This window comes from Delphinus delphis, chromosome 10 (genome assembly GCF_949987515.2).
Source record: "Delphinus delphis chromosome 10, mDelDel1.2, whole genome shotgun sequence".
Classification (NCBI taxonomy): Eukaryota; Metazoa; Chordata; class Mammalia; order Artiodactyla; family Delphinidae; genus Delphinus; species Delphinus delphis.
The window spans coordinates 15,547,016-15,567,271 of record NC_082692.2 but is presented as its reverse complement, the minus strand read 5'-3'; positions in this window follow the sequence as shown (position 1 = coordinate 15,567,271).

Below are 20,256 nucleotides of genomic sequence, written 5' to 3'. Positions count from 1 at the left end.
CAGTTTCTTATGAAGTTAGACCTATACCTACCCTATGATTCACCAAATCCACTCAAAAGTATTTACTCAAGATAAACAAAAAAAGTTTGTTCATAAAAACGCTTTTACAAGAATGTCCATAATAGCTTTACTCATAAAGCTGGAAATGTCCAAATGCCCATCGATGAGAATGGATAATAAATTGATATATTTGTATAATGGAATACTACTCAACGATAAAAAGGAATGAACTACAGATATACAAAAAACATGGATAACTCTTACAGAGACTATGTTGTGTGAAAGAAGCCAAACACAAAATAGCACATATTGTATGATTTCATTCATGCGAAGTTCAAAACAGGCAAAACTAATCATTAATGATAGAAATCAGAAGAGAGTTGACTCTGGGTACCAGAGAGTAGGGATCAACTAAAAAGTAGCATGAGGGAAATTTCTAGGGTGATGGAACTGTTCCATATCTTGATGGGGTATGGGTGACACGGGATTTATATTTGTCAAATGTCATCAAAACTCAAACTTAAAACTTCAGATTTTGCATTTCACGGGATACAAAGTTTCTCTCAAAATTTAAAATGGACTGCAAACATTATATATATATATATATATATATATATATATATATATATATATATATATAAATTAGTAGCCAATGTGACTGCAGTGTCGCACAACTGGAGGATCTTTTATGAATTCCTGGTGCTGTGGTTGTGGTTCTCAAACCTGGCAGCACATTAGACTTACCTGTGGAGCTTGTATTCTGCAGGATGCCTGGGTCTGACTTACCACCAAAGATTCTGATTCTGTGGGTGCGGTTCAGGAACCTGCATTTCACAGTAAATTCCAGGGCTTCTAAGATGCACTCTGAGGGGAGAAAGTTTGAAGGTTTAGATAGTAGTAGACTTTTTTAAAAGGATGCTCTAATATCTGGTCACGATCACATCTGCCATTTTTGAGTTGTGACACTTGTGAATAGAAAGGTGTTTTGATTCAAACCTATGTGTATCTTTAAAAAAGAAGTAGCTGTGAAGACAGAGGAAAAGAACTAACATATATTGAGGGTCTAGGATGTGCCAGGGAGGTTGTTAGGCATTTAATATAGATAATTGCATTTAAATTCTCTAAGAAGCACACTTATTTATTCTATATATTCATTGCAATCTCCACAGTCCAGGCACCAGCAAAGCCAACTTTCTTGCAAATCTCTTAATAGGTTGGGCTATTTCAGGGCCCAAGGCTTTTGTAATGCCAGGGATGCCTTTCCCCTTAGTCTGCTGGATGTATTTCTATTCATCTTCTAAGATCCACTTAAGTATACCACATTATATGCAGTCCTTCTTGCTCCTTCCCTTACCCTGTTGGAGGAATTTCATTCCTCTTCAAGTAGAAATTGTATCTGCTGTCCTAGGATTCATACCCAAGTATGCTTTGGAGTTCTTTTACATGAATTAGAGACTCTCATTAGTAACTGATTTAATGCCAAAACTACTTAAATGGAGAAAACACCACAAATAAAACTTTTGGCAGTCAAATGTAGGTTTGCATTAGACTGATTTCTACTTTTAGTATTACATCTATCACATGGCATTATAATGTTCAATGTACATTTCTTTCTCACCCACTAGACAAAGATCTCCATATCTTATTCATCTTTGTAGTCCCAGGACCTGGCACAAAACCTGGCACTTATTCAGTGCCCAATAAGTTATTGTTGAATAAATGAATGGATGAATGAAAGAGATCACCTTGCTTCTCCTTAAATCTAACTTGTACCCAGATAAATAGTGAATTTTCAGTAATAACCCACTGACCTCAAAATAAAATGTAAACCCTCAAAATGAATTTCAAGGGTTCCCATAATTACCATCTGCCCTACCCAGCTCTAGCTCTGACTAATCTTGTGGGCTATTGATTACTAAATTAAATCTCCTGGTCAAGATATATCAACTCATTCCTTGAATATCATAGGCTCATTTTTTTCTCCATGCCCTTGGTTAAATTACCATCTACTCCATTGTATAATGGAAAGATTATATGACGTCTGAAGAGCTGAGAATGATATTAGCTGTGTAACTTTGGTTAAATGACTTATCTCTAGGTCTTGTTTTTTGTCATTTATGAAATGACATAATATCTGCAGTGACATAGATAGATTGTCCTGGAAGCTGTGTAAATTATTATATTACATTATTATGTTAATATTACTATATTATTATTACAGTTATAAAAAGAACTAAACTATTAGTAGTAGTAGTAGCAGTAATAGTAATTGTTGTAATCCTACATATCCTTCAGTATGAAGCTTAAGGCCCAAGTCCTTTTTTATTTTTTTTAATTTATTTTTAAAAATATTTATTTATTTAGTTAGTTTTGGCTGCGTTGGGTCTTCGCTGCTGCGAGCAGGCTTTCTCTAGTTGTGGCGGACAATCAGGGGCTACTCTTCGTTGCGGTCCACGGGTTTCTCATTGCAGTGGCTTCTCTTGTTGTGGAGCGTGGGCTCTAGGCCCAAGGGCTTCAGTTGTTGTGGCACATGGGCTCAGTGGTTGTGGCGCACGAGCTTAGCTGCTCCGCGGCACGTGGGATCTTCTCGGACCAGGGATCGAACTGGTGTCCCCTGCATTGGCAGGCGGATTCTTAACCTCTGCACCTCCAGGAAAGTCCCCCCAAGTCCTTTCTTAACTTTGGAGAGGCTACGTTGTTTTCTGAACTGTCTGAACCACTAACCATGGCACTTCCTCATATACCATCATTATTATTATTTAACTGTTTTATGTATATGCGGTCTTTCTCTCCAACCTGATTGGGAGCCTCTCAAGGGCAAAAGCAGGAACTTGTGTTACCCTTATTCTTATGCCTCCCAATCACTTAGAGGAGCATAAGATATATTAAATTGTATTAATATTAAATTGTCTTAAGGAGAATGGAAAATATATTTAGAATCATAGGGTTTCAGAGTGATAAGTTCTTAAACATCATTTAATACAATTCTCTTTCTATTGAAACTGTAACTGATATGTGCTCTGTGTCTTTCCTAAAGTCACAGCTAATAATAATTCTAGCTGATGATTCTTGAGAACATCTGGCATTATGCAAAGTAATTTAAATTAATGATATAAGTTAATGACATTGGAGTTATCATTGTCCCCATTTTATAGATGAAAAAAAGTGATGCTTAGAAGCTGGGATTCAAACACAGGCATCTTTCTCCAGATCTTCCACCCTTAAACCTGCCTTTGGCATTGAAGTTTCCTGATTCTCATACCAGTGCCCTTCCTGCTACGGGGGTAACCATTATCTTCTCCCTTCCGGCAGTGGTTCTTCAGTGTGGCCCAGACCAGCAGCATCAGCATCACCTGGGAACTTATTAGACATGCAAATTCTTGGGCCCCACCCAGCCCTGCTGAATCAGAAGCTCTGGAGGTGGTGTTTAACAATCTGTGGTTTGACAAGCTCTCTAGGTGATCCTGACGCACACTCATGTTTGAGAACCATGGCTTTAGAGTGAATATTGCACTTGTCATTTGCTTCTTATATTGTTCATGCTGTTGCTTAATAGAGTTTCTTTTTTCTCCTTTTATTTAAAAAAATTTTTTAAACATCTTTATTGGAGTATAATTGCTTTACAATGGTGTTAGTTTCTGCTGTATCACAAAGTGAATCAGCTATACATATACATATATCCCCATATCCCCTCCCTTCTTGTGTCTCCCTCCCACCCTCCCTATCCCACCCCTCTAGGTGGTCTTAACAGAGTTATATATTATGTGATTATATAACAAGGGTGAGAAAGCCTACATCTCTCCATCAATATTCAATGATTTCTATATTCTGTATATGAAATTCCACTCCAGCAAAGAGAACTAACAAACCTGAAATTTGCTGCCATGCATCTTATTATCTTAAGAACTTTAATTGGTTTTGTTCCTTTACTTGTTTTTACACTTATTTTTATATTTTTACTTAACTCATTTATAAGGAACAAGTAGAATTTTCCCTGCACAGTGACCGGAATTTTTAACAAAAAATGCATCTTTCTTACCTCCTTCCAGAAAGTCTCTAATCTGGTTGGAATCCTTAATAGAGCTTTAAAACTTTTAAAGAGAGAGCAAAAATGTTTTTTATTAAAATTCTGCCCAGATTTCACCATGAATATGATATATACCGTGTATAATAATTAGGGAAGAAATCCAGACTTTGTTTTTTACATAGTACTGACATATAGACTGCTAAAAAAATAAGTTACTTAGCCAATATCCAAAATAAGAACAAAGGTTGAATGACATATGTGGTTTCTTCAGAGAAGGCTGATTTCTTCAGAGCCTTCAAAAATTCTTGCAGTGATTTTTCTAGAATGCAGTACTGTGCAAATCTAAGCACATGACTGTCATGAGACGTATATGTGTTGTTTGTCATTCAAGTACTTTTAATATTAAAGCGATTACCAGTTATTTACTTTAAATGAGTAGCTAACTTAAGGAAAAGTCTATCCTGTTTTTGATAATCATCTTAAAAGGGCAACAGTTTAACATCCCTACCACGGACAACTTTATGACAGTCAAAAGTTTGCATCAAAGGACCTCAGATCCACTGGGACATGTTAAACATTCAAAAATTTTTATTTTGGGGCTCTACAGAATAGGAGGTTAATGACTCCATTTTCCACATAAGGAAAAATGGAAAAGAAGAAAACCTGGCGGCTGTTGGAATGTCACCGTTAAGATTTCAAATCACTCGAAGCTCCATGTGTTTTAAGATTTTCTTGGTCTGAGGTATGGATGGCTACTTTTTTTGCACAATCTAAGGTATTAGTTGAGCAGTATTTCTGTAGAAATCATGGAACAAATAAACAAGTCCTTAATAGATCATCATTATTCACAGAACAACTTGTTCTGTACTTTTAATAAAGTTAAAGCAAATATTGTTCTTCTTATATAAAAGTAATAATTACTGACATAATGAGGAATTAATCTGGAATAATAAATATATTTTGTGTCTTCTAAGGAGAAAAGTCATGATTGCTTACCAGAAAGTGTGCCTTAAATTGCTTTCTGAAAAGCAACCCATTGTGAAGGAATACTAAAAATGAAGCATGACAAACAAATGTGATTTCAGGTAAATTTCACAGAATTTTAGGGTTCTAAGGGATGTTACCTGACATCTAGTCTAACCTCCCATCTAACTCCAAATCTCTTTAGTATAATCTCTGATGGAACGTTATACAGCTACTATTTGAATATCTTCCCCCTTATCTGTAGGAAGGCAACCCATTCTATTCCTGGATAATTCAATTCCATATTCTTCTCAACTCCATTCATTAGCACAAGTTCTGCCTTCTGGAGACAAACTGACAGGTCTAGCTCTGTAGTCATAGTCACCAACACCTGTATTGTTTTTAGTTTCTTAGTGTCCCTCTCTAAATGAAGTTTCCAGAGCAAACAATTAATTCAATTCAGCTGATGTCCTAAAGCAATGTAGCAGGTGGGCAGGGCTGACCATGATCTGCACTGAAGTTATCAAACATATGTCACTCTTTTCTCTGATATCCTTTTGTTTAATCATCAGGTTTATTGATGTGTAATTTACATGCAGTATAATTATAGAGTCCTATGATTTTTGATGAATGCATACCATTGTGCAACCATTACCACAATCAAGATATAGAAGAATTTCATCACTTTCCATCCTTTGTAGCTAACCCCACCCTTCATCCTCAGCCCCTGGCAACCACTAATCCATTGTCTGTTTCTATGATCTTGCCTTTACTTCTTCTATACCATCTTGATTACTGAAGGGCAATTTTGTTTTAGTTATGAGGGTCCCCATTAGGACTGCACAAGGTACATGACAAGGGATGGAATAAAGAATTTTTTTAAAGGATGAGAAAAAAAAAAAGTAAGAGAATTTGAAAAAGGAGGAAAGGGTCAGGAGAAAAGAAAAGACCAAAGGAAGAGCCTATAGTTGTGATAGAAGGTGCCTTGGATGTTGGTGTCTACATCTGTTTGAAAACCTTTTCTGCCACAGTGGTGACCTAACCCATTATACTGATTGGAAACTAGAGAGAACACGCAGCTGGTTACACAGAGGGAAAAGCTAATCTTCCGAAGCCACAGTACTCAAGAATAGTGAGAACGAAGAGAATGTATCCCCTACCACCATAGCAACCACTGTCCACGGTGCTGAATATTCACTGCATGTTACCACATACTTATATATCTTACCTTTGGATTCTGGTGACTTCTATTTGACTTGACCTCTCCCAGGAATTCAGATCTAGGCAAAGATCAAAGTTTTTGTGAAGAGAATCTAATGTGGTTTTTGGAGACTGACTTTTGGAGAGACATTTTCAGAAAATAAGAGACATTTGTTTTAAAATAATTTTCAAATAGTTGCAGCTGCCTTGAAAATTTTTCTTCCGGGACAGTTGGGAAGATATATTTCCTCTTCTTCTCCTCCTGACCCATTAATTTTTGTGGTTAATGACTTGCACTTCAGACTGGGTTAGCTGTAACTTTCCACCTAGGTTAACTCTTCTTTGGAAGGTGCTCAGGGTTAAGTGTCTTGAGATTTGAGTTCTGATCTCAGCTGTGCATCAACTAGCTGGCTAACTGCTCTGCTTCCTTTCAGGGCTTAGGGATAGGGTTGTCAGACTTAGAATATAAAAATGCAGGATGGGGCTTCCCTGGTGGTGCAGTGGTTGAGAGTCCGCCTGCCGATGCAGGGGACACGGGTTCGTGCCCCGGTCCAGGAAGATCCCACATGCCGCGGAATGGCTGGGCCCGTGAGCCATGGCCGCTGAGCCTGCGCATCCGGAGCCTGTGCTCCGCAATGGGAGAGGCCACAACAGTGAGAGCCCGCGTACCGCAAAACAAAAAAACCCTGCAGGATGTTCAGTTAAATTTGAATTTCAAATAAGTAACAAAGACTTTTAAAATTATAAGTATGTCCCATTCTGAGATAGGTTGTTAAAATATCCTGAAATATGCAAATGGTATGAAATGTTAAGTGGTTGCATTGTTTAAAAATGTGTTCTTGACTTGTGGGTGACCCCTAGTGATTTGGGAGAACAAACAGTATATAACCCTTTTCCGAGAGGTTACTTTTGAATTCTAAGCATTGAAGGTGGTGCCATTCTGTGAAATCATCAAGTTGTGCTAGTCCTTGCAGTTCATCAGGGGTGGGTTTGGGGGAGGGGGTCTACAAAAGAAAGTGTCCACCTGTGTAAATGGTAAAGAAACTTCTGGGGTTATTATTATTTAAGATGATGGTATTGTTCCTCATTCAGGTGAATTATATATTTCCTGTAATTTTTTTAAAATGTCTTTTCTTTTACTTCCTTTTTTTTTCCTGTTTGTTCATCAGCTCATTTTGGCCTCCCATTTGTGTTTTAAATCTTTGTTGTTTATTTTAATTTAGGATGTCATCCCATGAAAAATAGTTTTTTTTATTCTGTGCCCTGGACACAGTATTGCTGGTTTTTATTTATTTATCCATCTTTATCCTGCCTGAGGGAAAACAAGTATTTAAAATGCATTGTCATCTGCATCTGTGAGTAGATAAACTTAGCACGTATTTGTGATAGTGCCAGAGTGTACCTTCTCACTCCTAATTTTGCCACCAGCAATTATTTGGCCACAATCTTAAGCAGATTGTCTATACTCTGAGTATCTCTGCAGAGTCTCACTAGCTATTTAATCATGGTAGGATGGGTTGGAGTAGCACAAACTATGGTAATGGACGTTAGAGAATGATGGTTAGTTCTTACCAAAGAATAAATTTAGTTCCAAGTTTTAGCTTTTTAGAAAATAATTGTATTAAAAATTTCATGAAGTTCATCTGTCCATCAAAAGCCTAGTGAGTGCAGATCAGAATAACAGATTAACGTTAAACATGATTTCTGAGTGGCAGGAAATTTTGTTCTAGATGGAGCTGATGTCTCATCCGTATGTGATTGACAGGTTCATAACGGCACAGTACATTTACTCTCCCACTCCTCTTGTGTGTAGATAAAAAAAAAAACGTTTACAATAAAGGTAGTCACATTTCCAATAACTTGCTGTTAACTCATCATGTAATGGGAATTTCTTTCAGAGCGTACTCAAGCAATATATTCTATATTGATTTTTTTTCTTGGTGATGCCTCTGGCTCCCCAGATCATTAGGCATTAACTAAAAGAGGTAAGTTACAAAAATGAGATTATGCTTTTCTGAGAAAGGGCGGCTCAATACTTTAGTGAGTAGAACCTACTAATAAAAATCAGCCTTTTAAATGTCACCTGGTATTTATAGCCCCCATACCTGGGCATCACTGGAGCTGTGAAGGTCATGGTAGGGGACTGTCCCGAAAGAGGAAGGTCAAGGGCAGGATAACGAAGGTCCACACACCTCCTGGAGCTGGCAGTGCTGGAAACAAGAACACCACATCATGATTAGCACAGGAGCAGTGGACAGAGCCTGGAGCTGAGAAAGTGTTTTTTTTTTATGCCCCTAATCATCAAAATAACTTCAGTTACATAGTTTTGTCTTCCTTTTATAAACTGGAGAAATTTTGAGCTAAGAGAGACTTTAATGACTCCCAACTCAACCATCTCATTGTGTTCATGAAGAATCTAATATCTAGTGGGTTAGTTGAGTTACACGGTGGCACAGATAGTACTGGTAGAGCAAGGATCATGATTCAGTTCTCAGATTCTTAATTTAATACTCTTGGAAATGTAGTTGAAAGCAATAAATGTGGAGTCTAGGTTTGAGTCTCAGTAGTAACTACCTGAGCTAAATGACCTTTTCAGGTAACAAAGTCCTTGAACTCAGTTCTACATCTGTAAAATAGGGTTCATAATACCTGCTCTATTTACCTTTCAAGGATATTATGTGTTTCTAATAAAAATGCAAGAAAAGAGTACTGGATTATTTGTTATTGCTGTGTAACAAATTACTCCAAACTGAGAAGCTTAAACAATAAACATTTATTATCTCATAGATTCTGTGGATCCAGAATCTGGACCCATATTAGCTGGATGCCTCTGGCTCAACATTCCTAATAAGCTTGTAGTCAGTCCATAGAGCTCTGGTCTCATCTGAAGGTTTGACTTGGGAGGTGTGGGGTGAGGTCTTTTTCCAAGCTTGCTCATGTGATTGTTGTCAGGATTCAGTTCTTTGCAGGCTGTTCACTGGGGGCCTTTCTCAGTTCCATGTGGACCTCTCTATAGAACTGCTCACAATGTGGCAGCTGGCTCCCTCAGAGCAAGGATGTCAGAAGGCAGTGGAATAAAAGCAAGATGGAAGCAAGTCTTTCTGTAACCTGATCTTGGAAATCACGTCCCATCACTTTTGCTGTCCTCTATTCATTAGAAGGAAGCCACTAGGTACAGCCCATACTCAAGGGGCACAGATCACACAAGTCATGAATACCCGGAGATGAGGACCACTGGGGGCCATCTAGAGGCTCCTACCACATGCAGTATTCTCATTTTTATGAGTAGTTACAAGGAAAGCATTTGATGTTAGATGTACACTTGCCTTAATAAATCAAAAGCTTTTACAAAAGGAAAGTGGCACCATATTTTCATTTATAACTATTGGTTGATACTCTATTTCCAAAAAAGATTTGAGGTGACATCCAGATCCACCTGCTTTGCAAATGTTATTCCTCCTTAGGAGGAATTAAATTCCTCCTTTAAATTCCTCTAAACGAGGTTTTAGAATACCCTCCTTCTCAGCTCTTATTCACCTGAGAATTACTAAATCATCTTCTGCAAATCCACCCAAATGTGACCTCCTGGATATGTCACTGTGGTTCAGTTACTATACTATTTGTTTTTTTAACATCTTTCTGGAGTATAATTGCTTTACAATTGTGTGTTAGTTTCTGCTTTATAACAAATTGAATCAGCTATACATATACATATATCCCCATATCTCCTCCCTCTTGCGTCTCCCTCCCACCCTCCCTAACCCACCCCTCTAGGTGGTCACAGAGCACCAAGCTGATCTCCCTGTGCTATGCGGCTGCTTCCCACTAGCTATCTATTTTACATTTGGTAGTGTATATATGTCCATGCCACTCTCTCACTTTGTCCTAGCTTACCCTTTCCCCTCCCCGTGTCCTCAAGTCCATTCTCTACATCTGCGTCTTTATTCCTGTCCTGCCCCTAGGTTCTTCAGAACCTTTTTTTTTTTTTTAGATTCCATACATATGTGTTAGCATATGGTATTTGTTTTTCTCTTTCTGACTTACTTCACTCTGTATGACAGACTCTAGGTCCATCCACCTCACTACAAATAACTCAATTTCATTTCTTTTTATGGCTGAGTAATATTCCATTGTATATATGTGCCACATCTTCTTTATCCATTCATTTGTCAATGGACACTTAGGTTGCTTCCATGTCCTGGCTATTGTAAATAGAGCTGTAATGAACATTGTGGTACATGACTCTTTTTGAATTATGGTTTCCTCAGGGTATATGTCCAGTAGTGGGATTGCTGGGTTGTATGGTAGTTCTATTTTTAGTTTATTAAGGAACCGCCATACTGTTCTCCATAGTGGTTGTATCAATTTACATTCCCACCAACAGTGCAGGAGGGTTCCCTTTTCTCCACACCCTCTCCAGCATTTATTCTTTGTAGATTTTTTGATGATGGCCATTCTGACTGGTGTGAGGTGATACCTCATTGTAGTTTTGATTTGCATTTCTCTAATGATTAATGATGTTGAGCATTCTTTCATGTGTTTGTTGGCAATCTGTATATCTTCTTTGAAGTAATGTCTGTTTAGGTCTTCTGCCCATTTTGGGATTGGGTTGTTTGTTTTTTTGATATTGAGCTGCATGAGCTGCTTGTAAATGTTGGAGATTAATCCTTTGTCAGTTGCTTCATTTGCAAATATTTTGTCCCATTCTGAGGGTTGTCTTTTCGTCTTGTTTATGGTTTTTTTTTTTATGGTTTATGGGGTTTTTTTATGGGTTTTTTTTTGCTGTGCAAAAGCTTTTAAGTTTCATTAGGCCCCATTTATTTATTTTGTTTTTATTTCCATTTCTCTAGGAGGTGGGTCAAAAAGGATCTTGCTGTGATTTATGTCATAGAGTGTTCTGCCTATGTTTTCCTCTAAGAGTTTGATAGTGTCTGGCCTTACATTTCGGTCTTTAATCCATTTTGAGTTTATTTTTCTGTATGGTGTTAGGGAGAGTTCTAATTTCATTCTTTTACCTGAAGCTTTCCAGTTTTCCCAGCACCACTTATTGAAGAGGCTGTCTTTTCTCCCTTGTATATTCTTGCCTCCTTTATCAAAAATAAGGTGACCATATGTGCGTGGGTTTATCTCTGGGCTTTCTATCCTGATCCATTGATCTATATTTCTGTTTCTGTGCCAGTACCATACTGTCTTGATTACTACTGCTTTGTAGTATAGTCTGAAGTCAGCGAGCCTGATTCCTCCAGCTCCGTTTTTCTTTCTCAAGATTGCTTTGGCTATTTGGGGTCTTTTGTGTTTCCATACAAATTGTGAAATTTTGTGTTCTAGTTCTGTGAAAAATGCCATTCATACTTTGATAGGGATTGCACTGAATCTGTAGATTGCTTTGGGTAGTATAGTCATTTTCACAATGTTGATTCTTCTAATCCAAGAACATGGCATATCTCTCCATCTGTTTGTATCATCTTTAATTTCTTTCATCAGTGTCTTATAGTTTTCTGCATACAGGTCTTTTATCTCCTTAGGTAGGTTTATTCCTAGGTATTTTATTCTTTTTGTTGCAATGGTAAATGGGAGTGTTTCTTTAATTTCTCTTTCAGATTTTTCATCATTAGCGTATAGGAATGCAAGAGATTTCTGTGTGTTAATTTTGTATCCTGCTACTTTACCAAATTTACTGATTAGCTCTAGTAGTTTTCTGGTAGCATCTTTAGGATTCTCTATGTATAGTATCATGTCATCAGCAAACACTGACATCTTTACTTCTTCTTTTCCGATTTGGATTCCTTTTATTTCTTTTTCTTCTCTGAGTGCTGTGGCTAACACGTCCAAAATATGTTGAATAACAGTGGTGAGAGTGGACAACCTCGTCTTGTTCCTGATCTTAGTTAGAGGAAATGGTTTCAGTTTTTCACCATTGAGAACAAAGTTGGCTGTGGTTTCTCATATATGGCTTTTACTATGTTGAAGTAAGTTTCCTCTATGCCTACTTTCTGGAGGGTTTTTATCATAAATGGGTGTTGGAATTTTGTCAAAAGCTTTTTCTACATCGATTGAGATGATCATATGGTTTTTCTCCTTCAATTTGTTAATATGGTTTATCACATTGATTGATTTGCATATATTAAAGAATCCTTGCATTCCTGGGATAAACCCCAGTTGATCATGGTCTATGATCCTTTTAATGTGCTGTTGGTTTCTGTTTGCTAGTATTTTGTTGAGGATTTTTGCACCTATGTTCATCAGTCATATTGGCCTGTAGTTTTCTTTTTTTGTGACATGTTTTTCTGGTTTGGCCTCGTAGAATGAGTTTGGGAGAGTTCCTCCCTCTGCTATATTCTGGAAGAGTATGAAAAGGATAGGTGTTAGCTCTTCTCTAAATGTTTGATAGAATTTGCCTGTGAAGCCATCTGGTCCTGGGCTTTTGTTTGTTGGAAGATTTTTAATCACAGTTTCACTTTTAGTGCTTGTGATTGGTCTGTTTATATTTTCTATCTCTTCCTGGTTAAGTCTCAGAAGGTTGTGCATTTCTAAGAATTTGTCCATTTCTTCCAGGTTTTATTGGCATATACTTGCTTGTAGTAATGTCTCATGATCCTTTTTATTTCTGCAGTGTCACTTGTTACTTCCCCTTTTTCATTTCTAATTCTATTGATTTGAGTCTTCTTCCTTTTTTTCTTGATGAGTCTGGTTAATGTTTTATCAGTTTTGTTTATCTTCTCAAAGAACCAGATTTTAGTTTTATTGATCTTTGCTATCATTTGCTTTATTTCTTTTTCATTTATTTCTGATCTGATCTTTATGATTTCTTTCCTTCTACTAACTTTGTTTTTTTTTTGTTCTTCTTTCTCTAATTGTGCTAGATGTAAGGTTAGGTTGTTTATTTGAGATGTTTCTTGTTTCTTGAGGTAAGATTGTATTGCTATAAACTTCCCTCTTAGAATGCTTTTGCTGCATCCCATACGTTTTGGGTCGTGGTGTTTTCATTGTCATTTGTTTCTAGGTATTTTCTCATTTCTTCAGTGATCTCTTGGTTATTTAGTTGTGTATTCTTTAGCCTCCATGTGTTTGTATTTTTTACAGATTTTTTCCTGTAATTGATATCTAGTCTCATAGCGTTGTGGTTGGAAAATATATTTGATACAATTTCAATTTTCTTAAATTTACCAAGGCTTGATTCGTGACCCAAGATATGATCTATCCTGGAAAATGTTCCACGAGCACTTGAGAAGAAAGTGTATTCTGTTGTTTTTGGATGGAATGTTCTATAAATATCAATTAAGTCCATCTTGTTTAATGTGGCATTTAAAGCTTGTGTTTCCTTATCTATTTTCATTTTGGATGATCTGTCCATTGGTGAAAGTGAGGTGTTAAAGTCCCCTACTATGATTGGGTTACTGTCAATTTTCCCTTTTATGGCTATTAGCATTTGCCTTATGTACTGATGTGCTCCTATGTGGAGTGCAGAAATATTTACAATTGTTTTATTTTTTTCTTGGATTGATCCCTTGATCATTACATAGTGTCCTCTTTGTCTCTTGTAATAGTCTTTATTTTAAAGTCTGTTTAGTCTGTTGTGAAAATTGCTACTCCAGCTTTCTTTTGATTTCCATTTACATGAAATATCTTTTTCCATCCCCTCACTTTCAGTCTGTATGTGTCCCTAGGTCTGAAGTGGGTCTCTTGTAGACAACATATATACGGGTCTTGTTTTTGTATCCATTCAGCCCGTCTATGTCTTTTGGTTGGAGCATTTAATCCATTTACATTTAAGGTAGTTATCAATATGTATGTTCCTATTACCAATTTCTTAATTGTTTTGTGTTTGTTATTGTAGGTCTTTTTCTTCTCTTGAGTTTCCTGCCTAGAGAAGTTCCTTTACCATTTGTTGTAAAGCTGGTTTGGTGGTGCTTAATTCTCTTAGGTTTTGCTTGTCTGTAAAGGTTTTAATTTCTCTGTTGAATCTGAATGAGATCCTTGCTGGGTAGAGTAGTCTTTGTTGTAGGTTTTTCCCTTTCATCATATTAAATATGTCCTGCCACTCCCTTCTGGCTTGTAGAGTTTCTGCTGAAAGATCAGCTGTTAACATTATGGGGATTCCCAGTATGTTATTTGTTTTTTATTCCCTTACTGCTTTTAATATTTTTTCTTTGTATTTAATTTTTGATAGTTTGATTAATATGTGTCTTGGCATGTTTCTTCTTGGATTTATCCTGTATGGGACTCTCTATGCTTCCTGGACTTGACTGACTATTTCCCTCCCCATATTAGGGAAGTTTTCAACTGTAATCTCTTCAAATATTTTCTCAGTCCCTTTCATTTTTCTCTTCTTCTTCTGGGATCCCTATAATTTGAATGTTGGTGTGTTTAATGTTGTCCCAGAGGTCTGTTTAATGTGTGTTTAATGTTGTCCCAGAGGTCTCTGAGAGTGTCCTCAATTCTTTTCATTCTTTTTTCTTTATTCTGCTCTGTGGTAGTTATTTCCATTATTTTATGTTCCAGGTCAGTTATCCGTTCTTCTGCCTCAGTTATTCTGCTATTGATTCTTTCTAGAGAATTTTTAATTTCATTTATTGTGTTGTTCATCATTGTTTGTTTGCTCTTTAGTTCTCCTAGGTCTTTGTTAAACATTTCTTTGTTTTCTCCATTCTATTTCCACGATTTTGGATCATCTTTACTATCATTACTCTGAATTTTTTTTCAGGTAGACTGCCTATTTCCTCTTCATTTGTTTGGCCTGCTGGGTTTTTACCTTGCTCCTTCATCTCTTGTGTATTTCTCTGTCTTTCATTTTGCTTAATTTACTGTGTTTGGGGTCTCCTTTTTGCAGGCTGCAGGTTCAAAGTTCCTGTGGTTTTTGGTGTCTGCCCTCAGTGGCTAAGGTTGGTTCAGTGGGTTGCGTAGGCTTCCTGGTGGAGGAGGCTGGATCTTGTCTTTCTGGTAGGCAGGCCTGCATCCAGTGGTGTGTTTTGGGGTGTTGTGACCTTATTATGACTTTAGGCAGCCTGTCTGCTAATGGGTGGTGTTGTGTTCCTGTCTTGCTAGTTGTTTGGCCTAGGGTGTCCAGCACTGCAGCTTGCTGGTCATTGAGTGGAGCTGGGTCTTAGCGATGAGATGGAGATTTCTGGGAGAGCTTTCACCATTTGGTATTATGTGGAGCCGGGAGGTCTCTGGTGGACCAGTGTCCTAAGCTTGGCTCTCCCACTTCAGAGGCACAGGCCTGACACCTGGCTGGAGCACCAAGACCCTGTCAGCTGCACGGCTCAGAAGAAAAGGGAGAAAAAAAGAAAGAAAGAAAGAAAGAAAAAATAAATAAAATAAAGTTATTAAAATAAAAAGTAATTATTAAATAGAAAAAAATTTAAAAGTAATAAAAAAAAGAAAGAAGAGAGCAAGCAAACCAAAAAACAAATCTAACAATGATTACAAGTGCTAAAAACTATACTACGGCTTCCCTGGTGGCGCAGTGGTTGGGAGTCCACCTGCCAATGCAGGGCACGCGGGTTCGTGCCCCGGTCTGGGAGGATCCCGCGTGCCTCAGAGCAGCTGGGCCCGTGGGCCGTGGCTGCTGGACCTGTGCATCCGGAGCCTGGGCTTCACGGTGGGAGGGGCCACAGCAGTGAGAGGTCCGCGTGCCGCAAAAACAAGAAAAAAAATATAACTATACTAAAAAAACAAAAACAAAAACCAAACAAACAAATGGACAGACAGAAGCCTAGGACAAATGGTAAAAGCAAAGCTATACAGACAAGATCACACAAAGAAGCACACACACACAAACTCACAAAAAGAGAAAAAGGAAAAAAAATATATATATATATAAAAAGAGAAAGAACCAAATCAATAAACAAATCTACCAATGATAATAAACTCTAAATACTAAACTAAGATAAACATAAAACCAGAAACAAATTAGATGCAGAAAGCAAACCCCAAGCCTACAGTTGCTCCCAACATCCACCCCCTCTATTTGGGATGATTCGTTGTCTATTCAGGTATTCCACAGATGCAGGTACATCACATTGATTGTGGAGATTTAATCCGCTGCTCCTGAGGCTGCTGGGAGAGATTTCCCTTTCTCTTCTTTGTTCGCACAGCTCCCGGGGTTCAGCTTTGGATTTGGACCCGCCTCCTCTGCGTGTAGGTCTCCTGAGGGCACCTGTTCTTTGGTCAGACGGGAGGAGTTAAAGGAGCAGCTGATTCGGGGGCTCTGGCTCACTCAGGCCGGGGGAGGGAGGGGTACAAAGTTCAGGGCGATCCTGCAGTAGCACAAGCTCCCTCCCACTGGTGCAGGTCCCATCCCTATTCTTTTGTCTCTGTTTTTTCTTTTTTCTTTTGCCCTACCCAGTTACCTGGGGAGTTTCTTGCCTTTTGGGAAGTCTGAGGTCTTCTGCCAGCGTTCAGTAGGTGTTCTGTAGAATGTTAGGTGTTCAGTAGGTGTTCTGTAGATGTATCTGTGGGGAGGAAGGTGATCTCCACATCTTACTCCTGTGCTATCTTGAAGGTCTCCCGCCAGCTACTATACTTTCTAATGTGAATTCGTTGTAGGGACTGTCCAACCTGGAACACAGTTGCATTTTCTAGTTGTACCATATTCGATTAATCTGTCCAGCAATTACTAAATGTGTCTTCCCGTAGGAACAGGTAGGAATGACCTCAGGCAGGAAGACGTATGTCTCAATGGTTAGTCCTTTTTTGAAGACTAGACCTTCAGTGATTTGTAAAGAATTATTGACAGCTTTCCAGTTGCCTTGCTAGGAATGGAGAAGCATTTAAAAACTTTTTATCAAATGGCAGCAGAGGATTATGTAGATCCCAAACACTGGAGAGCTTTAAAAATGCAGATTTCTGGGCTTTGCCTCAGAATTACTGAATCAGAATCGCTGGGGTTGATCCCAGAAATGTGTGTTTTATTGTTTTGTTTTGTTTTGTTTTTGTTTTCTTTTGCAGTACGCGGGCCTCTCACTGTTGTGGCCTCTCCCGTTGTGGAGCACAGGCTCCGGATGCGCAGGCTCAGTGGCCATGGCTCACGGGCGCAGCTGCTCCGCGGCATGTGGGATCCTCCCGGACCGGGGCATGAACCCATGTCCCCTGCATCGGCAGGCGGACTCTCAACCACTGCGCCACCAGGGAAGCCCAGAAATGTGTGTTTTTAACAAAGTGATTCTGATGTAAAGTTTGATAAGCCTGGGTCTGAAGGAACCCTGGGAAACTTAGGAGTGACAGCATCCAAACAGGTGTTCTTATTTGCCTTTATATTGGCTATGGTTTATGATTATAACTCTGCTAAGATACCAGTGATTGTAAAATGCACCCTTGTATTAGGTACTATTAAGAAAGGAAAAAAATTCCAACTCTGCTGATTATAATTTTAAAGGTCCGTAAAGATTCATCCCATTTGAGAGGTGTTAAAATATGAGAAAACCTCATAATTGAAGCAAAGTGACAAAATACCTTTCTTTTCTGACCTGACCAGGTCTGTAAGATAGAAACTCTATATCCTATTTCCTAGAAACATATTTGTTAAATTCATGTACTCATCCATCCAACCATTCATTCATTATTCCACATATAGTTACTGAGGGCCTCCTGTGTGCCAAGCGCTGTGCAAGGTGGTGGGGATTAGTGGTAATGAGACATGCCTCACAGGGCTTGCACCCTAGGAGGTAAGACAGAAACTAGACAAACACACAAATAAATATATACCTGCTAATTAGGCTAAGTGCAAAGAAGGACAAAGAGGAATTGTCACCTAGCAGTTACCTGGTAGATAGATGGTCAAAGGAGTTGGTGAAGGGCTGAGGATACACCCCTCAGGGGGGCTGACGGGAGTTAATGAGCAATTGTTTCTGAAGAAGCCGGAAGTGATGGCAGGTGCGGGGTGGTTTGTATTCGCTGGGCTCACAACTGAGACTTCTTCAGGAAAGCACATGGGCTGTGCGCCCCTGCAAGTTTTCCTCCCCTTAGCCCTGCACAGACACAAGTATGCACAACAGTTTACTCTCGTCAGCATCCAGTTGACTGACGTCTGCAAAGGCCAGCCATTGACTGTTTTAAATGTAATTGAGGGTGGCGGACATAACAGTCAGAAAGAAACGGCGAGAGGAGTGGAGAGCTTTAACTCCTTTGCGAAAGAGCCGTTCAGAATTGGCCACGATGCTGTGCCTGGTCTCCCCTTCTCTCAGTATGCTCTAGGTCTGAATTCCCTGTTTACTTCTCAGCTTACTACTGCAGTTTGCCTTATTCTGAACTGAACTTAATACCCTGAACCATCAACGTCATTCTGAGATGGATTCTTTACAACCCTTAGTGTAACAAACTGGATTGATCCCCTGTCCACTCGTGCCAGCTCACTGCAATTTCTCCTTAAATCTCTTCTTCTCCCTCCCTGTCGCTTTCTACAACGTGTGCGCTAAAGGTAAGGCATTTTCTTGCAAGTGCCCCACAATTACGCAGTGTGGTTAGGCAAGGTGATACGGTTCTGAGTCCGCGAGTCCACCCTCGCCCTCATTTTCCTTTTCATGCTAATTTGACGTGATGGAATTCTACAGCCTTGTCAACTCCCTAAATGCACTTCAATCTTTATTTTGTGAGAATTTTAGAAGCAATCTAGGTGTCATCTGACAGCCTAAAACAAATGATATTGTAAAAATGTTTATTGCTGGGCAGCAATTTGAATACCATTTCCCCCTCCCTCCCCGAATCCCTTACATAGAAGGAGAGCAGATCAGTTGTCTCTGGGAGATTTAAAACGAAAGGTACTTTTCATCTTAAAAATGGAACTCAGGATGCTGTTTAACTAAGTGTGCTGTGCGTTCAGTATTCACATTCAGTATAAACATAAAAGAAATAACATGGATTTTTAAAAAGATATTATTCTTCTGCTGTGGATTGCTTCTATCAAACCACCTGAGAGGTGATTCGAGAAGGGCATTTTAGAATAAAGACATTGTTCTGACAGCAAATACAAATGAAATAAAATTGGCCTAAGGCTTTGATGCTGGAACCCACATAGAGAGCTGGGACATAGCAGTACGCTAGCTGAATGCACTAGAGGAAGAGAACCAGCATAATCTGTGGTAGTGTGTGAAGCAAAGACGAAAGAGGAAAATATTTTTTAAAAAATAAAAAATATAGGGCTTCCCTGGTGGCGCAGTGGTTGAGAGTCCGCCTGCCGATGCAGGGGATACGGGTTCGTGCCCCAGTCCGGGAAGATCCCACATGCCGCGGAGAGGCTGGGCCCGTGAGCCATGGCCGCTGAGCCTGTGCGTCCAGAGCCTGTGCTCCGCAACGGGAGAGGCCACAACAGTGAGAGGTCCGTGTACTGCAAATAAATAAATAAATAAAATAAAAAATATGCATGGAGATTAAAACAGACTCTTCTGATTGCATTAATTCCTTGATTATAAGAATTTGCCCATAAATTGCATAAATAAAACAAGGGTACAAAGGTTCAGCTATAATTTTTTCCCCAATGTCAAGGGAAGATATGTGAGTGGGGAGGAATCATATATGTTCCTCTAGTTTTTGAGAAAGTTGATAGAAGGGAAGAGAGGGTAGAGCCTTCTTTGGGGCATGAATGAGATTCTGGCTTCTGGCTTAAGCATATGACATACCTGAAAACAAACCTGAAGCATACTGGCTTACTCACCTGTGAGCTTTGCCCTAAGAGTGAAGGTGCTTAAAATGGCTTTTAGTAGTCAGTTAGGTATAAAATTAGTAACAGGAACCAAAGCAACAAGAAAACAAGAGCAAAGCTATCTCAGACTTCCCCGGTGAACCTATATCCATGAGTTGTTTCTGATGCACAGATGTGCGAGAAGCTTCAGAAGAAATAGGAACTCAGTCACTTAATACAGACCCGAAGGTAGTCTTTTGCCCATTCTTTTTAGACCAGTCACAGAGAAAAGGTCTGTGGGAAAGATTCTGAGTGCCTTTATCATTTTATCAGTGAAGAACATATTTTCCAACCTGAGGTGGTATGGCCAGATGAGACATGTTGAATGAAAACAAGTGTTCCGATAGACTGCTAATTGTTTTGCTCTCCTTTGAAAAGCTAAAACAAC